Raw genomic sequence first — 6,445 nt, 5'->3', positions numbered from 1 at the left:
GTGATTGGGAAAAACAAATAGACAAGGAGAACCTTAAGGTAACCTTAAATTTTAACTTTAAATTTTTATAAGAATGTTCTGGGTGGTCAGTGTGACTCCTATTTACTCTTATATAACTCCTATAAAGCATATATAAATATGCTTTCTGCAAAAGAAGTGTTCCAAAAAAATTTGTGTAAGTTGATTTCTGGAAAGGCTTATCATATTTTGAATCCACAGAAGATCTTTATAGACATTCTACACTGATTCCTTTTGTCAAGAAACAGGTGTCTTAGTTGTGTGTTGTTGTATAAAAAATTACCCCAACATTTAGCAGCTTAAAGCAACAACATTTATTATCTCTCAGTCTCTGGGTCAGGCATCTGGTGCTGCTTATCTGGGTCCTGTGGTTTAGGCTTTCTACTATCAAGGTGTCAGCAGAGCTAGTCATCTCCAGGTCAATTGGAAATGGATTCATTTCCAAGTTCACACATGTGGATTTTGGCCAGAGGCTTCCTACAGTTCCTTACTTGTGGGTCACTCCATAGGGCAGCTCACAATATGTACATTTGCTTCACCAGAGCAAGCAAGTGAGCAGAGCCAGAGAGAGAAAGAAAACCATCAAGACAGAGTCACAGTTGTTTATAACTAAATCTCAGAAGTGACACCCCATCACCTTTATTGCATTCTATTTATCAGACGTGACTTGTTAGATCCAGCCCACACTTCCGGGTTGGGGATTATACAAAGACATGGAGACCACGAAGTGTGTATCATTGGCGGCTGTCCCAGAGGACAGGGGACAAAGACAAACAATTGTCTTCGTTAATCTGGATTTTTGCATTTTAAATTTATGTGACATACCTCTGTGCAAAGTGGAGTTGAGAACTTCCTAATTCATGTTTCATCTGCTTGCATCCCCTAAGAAAATCCTTGTGGAGATAACTTAGTTAGTCATTTAGAGTTAACCTCCTCTTTCTCTAGGCTCATTCATCAAATTATAGGTTAAATCGGAAAGAAGCAAAGACAAGACCATAAAAGGAATGAAGCTGGCACTAAAATTTTTTTCTTACTGTAAAAAATTTTCAAGATACAGAAAAGTCGAGAAAGTAGTATAATAAACTGCCAAGTACCCATTACTCAGAAGAAGCAGTTGTAACATTTATTGAGCACCTGTGCCAATCATTGTGCAAAATGTTTCCAGAAAATTGTTTTCACTAATCCATTCAACAAGCTTGTAAAATAAATATTATTTTACTTAAGGATAAGGTAAATATTACACTCTGTATGGAGAATACTGAGACTCAGGATGGGGTAAAAAAATTGCTCAAGATTATACAACTAGCAGAGCTAGGATTTATTGTATTTTATTTATTTTCTCCAATTTTTTTCTACTTCAGTATCACTCCTTTTCTCTTCTTTTCTTTATGTTACTATTGTCCTACAACTATACATCTTTATGAATTATAAGCCCATCAACAGTTTTATAATTATTGCTTTTTGCATCTGTCTTTTAAATCATATAGAAGGAAAAAGTTACTAACAAGGATAAACTTATGCTGTCTTTTATATATATTTACCTATGTAGCTACCTTTACTGGTGCTCTTTGTTTCTTTGTGAGAATTAGAGTTACTGTCTAAGGTCTTTTTACCTCATTTGAAGGAGTCTCTTTAGGATTCCTTGTAGGGTAAGTCTGCCTTTGATCTGATCACTTGATTCTATTTCTATTTCTAAAACTATTTCTATCACACCTTACGGGCAGGGAGAACCCATGAGTCCCAGGACCAGCTTCCCACGAGGTACTCAGTTTCATCAACCTGGATGTTGATCTGGCCAGAATTTCTCAACACTCTCATGAATCCTTTTCACTTTTCACTGCTATAGAAACTTTAATAAGCTAGTGAGTTGCACTGCTTTCTTGGTCCATTTTGTCCAATATCACACTACTACAGCCAGCCAGGGGTCAAGAAACAGTGAGCCAAGGAATAAGTAGGAACTGATACCCATAGATGTGATGTAAGTTAAAAAAATGCGGATAATTTAATCATAGATCTAGTAAGAAAAGCAGTGAGTTTTTGCTGAAGTCAAGTAGTAAAATTAGAAATCGAGTGATCAGATCAAAGGCAGACCAAAGTCAAGCCAAATCTAAGCAATTAATCAGCTATGACCATCATAACACAAAATCTGTGCATTACCTAACCAGGACTAGTTTTGTTCAATGCTTGCAGCTCTGTAGATGACAGTATCAGGATTGCATAGTATTCGCCTGGTAGAAAGCTCAAAACTGGGCATAATCTAGGACGTGGAAGGGAGAACCAGGATTCCTCCTCTGGGTCCTATCCTTCCCATTGTGTTAAACTGGCATTTCTTAAATTTGAATAATGTATGCAGGGCTTCTCAGGGTGTGAAAGAGGCATGGATATCTTGAAGCTCCAGGTATAATTTTAAAAAGAAGAAAATGTGCTATGTTTTAAACATTTAATTTTGTCAGTGTATCTCAGTTACAATATGTGCATCTTCATTTTGGAGAGAACATTGAAAAATCTGAGTTTCTTGTCTTTGTAAAGTGTGAGACCCATGATCAGTGGGCCTTCTGGTCAACTTCCCTCTTCCCAGCCATACCCTGTGATAGCTCAGAAGGCAGACACCCTATTAAAACGTATGGGTTTTGTAAACTGATTCATGCTTACCACCAAAAATTAAGTACTACAGAAAAGTTAAAGAAGAAAGTAAAAAACAAAAAACCAAGCAAAACAAAACCCACTATCAACTACCCAGAAATAATCATCATTAACTTTTGGCAGACAAGATCTTTGTCATCATCTCTCTTTATATGTATCCTTATGCGAGTATAGATATAATTCTATAAAAATAGGATCTCAGAGGGCTTCCCTGGTGGCGCAGTGGTTAAGAATCCGCCTGCCAATGCAGGGGACACAGGTTCGAGCCCTGGTCCAGGAAGATCCCACACGCCATGGAGCAACTAAGCCCGTGCACCACAACTACTGAGCCTGTGCTCTAGAGCCCATGTGCCACAGCTACTGAAGCCTGCGTGCCTAGAGCCTGTGCTCCACAACGAGAGAAGCCACCGTAATGAGAAGCCCGCACACTGCCATGAAGGGCAGCCCCCGCTCACCGCAACTAGAGGAAGCCCGTGCGCAGCAACAAAGACCCAATGCAGCCAAAAATAAAATTATTTAATAAAAATAGGATCTCATCATAAATGCTTTTCAAAAATAAAAAGCATTCAATTTTTCTTTACTTGAATTTAACAGGAGAAAAACAAATGAAATTGACAGAATTGCTCAACCTCAGATTAATAAGAATTTCTTCATATCAAGCAATTTTATTTCCTAAAAAATAAGTCTAAAATTTCAGAAGATTCTTTCACTTAAAAAAAAAAACAAGGGACTTCCCTGGTGGGACAGTGGTTAAGAATCCACCTGCCAATGCAGGGGACATGGGTTCGAGCCCTGGTCCAGGAAGATCCCACAGGCGGCGGAGCAACTAAGGCCATGCACCACAACTACTGTGCTCCAGAGCCCGCGAGCCACAACTAATGAGCCCACGTGCCACAACTACTGAAGCCCATGCGCCTAGAGCCTGTGCTCTGCAACAAATGAAACCACTGCAACGAGAAGCCCGTGCACCACAACGAAGAGTAGCCCCCGCTCACTGCAACTAGAAAAAGCCCACACACAGCAACAAAGACCCAACACAGCCAAATATAAATAAATAAATAATAAATCTATAAAACAAACAAAAAACCCCCCCAAATACCAAAAGACTTCCACTTGAACAGTATCTATGGACTTCCTGCTCTGAAGATGAGAAACTTGACACTATCCTCACCTCATCCCTTCAAGACCACATTTCTGGTAAGCCTATTTTTACTTTTACCTTATCAAGATTAATAAATTTGCTCTCTCTGGTAAACATAATTCTCACAGCACTGCTTTTTCTTTAAACCATTGAATGAGTTTAATGACCCACCATTCATTGGCCATGGAACCTCCATTTCTAGTTTCTTTCGGCTTGCTGTATTTTGATGTTGGATGACTCTCAAAGAGCTTGTGAGCACTAAATTTCATGAACTGTTGCTTATTTGAGAAAGTCTGTTTCTTACCTTTATGTTTCAAGTGCAATTGATTGGACACAAAATTACACTTTGATTTTCCTGGGAAAAATTTTTTGGTGGATTAAGTCTTCTCTTTTTGTCATTAAATCTTTCAGAACTTTTTGTTTTACCATTTGCTTCTTTTCTTTAGGAATATCAATTATTTTTATATTAGATTTCCCTTGTCTGTATTCCATATCAGTAATCATCACTAATAATTTTCATCTTTTTAAGTTTCATACCGTTGTTTTCAGCTGTACATATTTTATTTTGGGTTGCTTTTCTGTGGCCTTTATCTATGAAAAGACTTGGTGACCCACCTGGACTTGCCTTTTAGCACCTTGACCATCAGCATCAAGGACCTGCATAGTTTTTGGCCTTGTTCATTTTCCTTCTTCCTTAGATCAAAGACTCCTTGCTTCACTTCTTAAATGGGTCAATCCATCTCACTGTAACCTCTTCAAGAGCAGGAGGAAATTTAGGTAGTTGTTTTATAATCCTTAATTTTATTCTGAGGAAATGAGAGAAAGATCATGTAGGTCAAGAAGCATAACCATGAGAGATGGTGGTACTATATGAAGTTAAAGAGGATAGGTTGGGTAAGGCAGGTTGGATTATCTTTAGGCTATGGAGTTTGGGTTTTATTCTTAGTATACTGGGTGGGTGGGAGGAGAGTGGAGAGTGGTGGTCATTGAAGGACTTTAAATAAGAAAGGACTGTGCACTCATATGTTTTGAAGTTAACTGTAGTTGTAGGATGGAGAATGAAATTGGGTAGGATGAAGAGTAGAAGATAAAAGATCAGTTAAGGAACCTTACATCTACTCATTAGAGATAATTGCAGACTAAGTGAGGCATTAAAAATAGAAAGAAGAGGGACTTCACTGGCAGTCCAGTGGATAAGACTCCCAGTGCAGGGGGCCCGGGTTTGACCCCTGGTCAGGGAACTAGATCCCATATGCTGCAACTAAGAGTTCACATGCCACAACTAAAGATCCCACACGCTGCAACTAAGACCCAGCGCAACCAGATAAATAAATAAATATTTTTTAAAAAATAGAAAGAAGAAACATATTACTTTTTTTTTAAATGAAGGGAACTGGATGGATTAAATATATTTTTGCATCCATAACAACTTGATATGTAATAGCTAAATGTGGAAAGGATCAAAAATGTTCATCAATAGGTGAGTTTAAACAATTGTGATATTTCCATACAGTGGAACACTACTCAGCAAAAAAAGGAATGAGCTATTAATGCATACAACAATGTAGATGAATTGTAAAATAATTATGATGCATGAAAGAAGGCTGACAAAGAGTTCATACTGTATGATTCTATTTATTTAAAGTTCAAGAAAGTGCAAAATGAGCTATAGTGACAGCAAGCATATCAGTTACTGCTTGGGGATGGGGCTGTGGGGTGATGGGGGGGTGGGCTGGCAGGATTCCAAGGGGGCATTAGGAAACTTTTGGGGGTAATGGATTTGTTTATTATCTTGATTGTGGTGATAGTTTTGGGAGTGTACCTGTGTCAAAACTAACTAAATAATACACCTATTTTATCTTAATTATGGGCAGTTTATTTCATGTCAGTTACACATCAATAAAGCTGTTTAAAAAACTCAAAATATTTTTGAGCTGCATTAGTGGTATTTGGTGAAGGGAATGTGGGAGAGTGAAACAACAAAGATGACGATTAGGTTTCTGAAATGAGCTATTTTCTGTGAAGACATTTAAAGCCATGGCATGGGAGACACTACTGAGAGTGAGAATGAAGACCTGGGACTGAGTGTAGAGGAAAGCTGACATTCACAGGCTGGGCAGAGAAGAAGCTGGTATCTTATTTCTTTGTGCAAATGCACCAAAGTTTATTTAACTCTTTTTGATGGAGGACACACTTATTTCTAATGCATTTAACTTACAAACAATGTTGCAATGAATAACCTTATATATGTGTTGTTTTGGAAGTGTGTGTGTGTGTGTGTGTGTGTGTGTATGTGTAATTTGCAGGATAAATTTCTCTAAGTAGAATTTGCTGACGTATATACACTAATATGTTTAAAATAGATAACTAATAAGAACCTGCTGTATAAAAAAATAAAATTCAAATAAATAAATGAAAGAATTTGCTGGATCAAAGGAATGAAGTTATAATTTTGAATGATAATGCTAAACTCTCCTTCATAGTTGCACGAATTTATATTCCTATGAGCAATAACCATTGCTCATAGGAATGTAAATTAATCAGCAAAATAATAATCAGCATCAAAATAATCAAACCACTATCCATCAAGATACAGGAAAAAAATAAATGCATAGATTTAAGAATATTTGCTTCTCTTGAACT

The sequence above is a fragment of the Grampus griseus genome (genome assembly GCF_964374135.1).
Source record: "Grampus griseus genome assembly, chromosome: 10".
Classification (NCBI taxonomy): domain Eukaryota; kingdom Metazoa; phylum Chordata; class Mammalia; order Artiodactyla; family Delphinidae; genus Grampus; species Grampus griseus.
Note: the sequence above shows the minus strand (reverse complement) of the source record.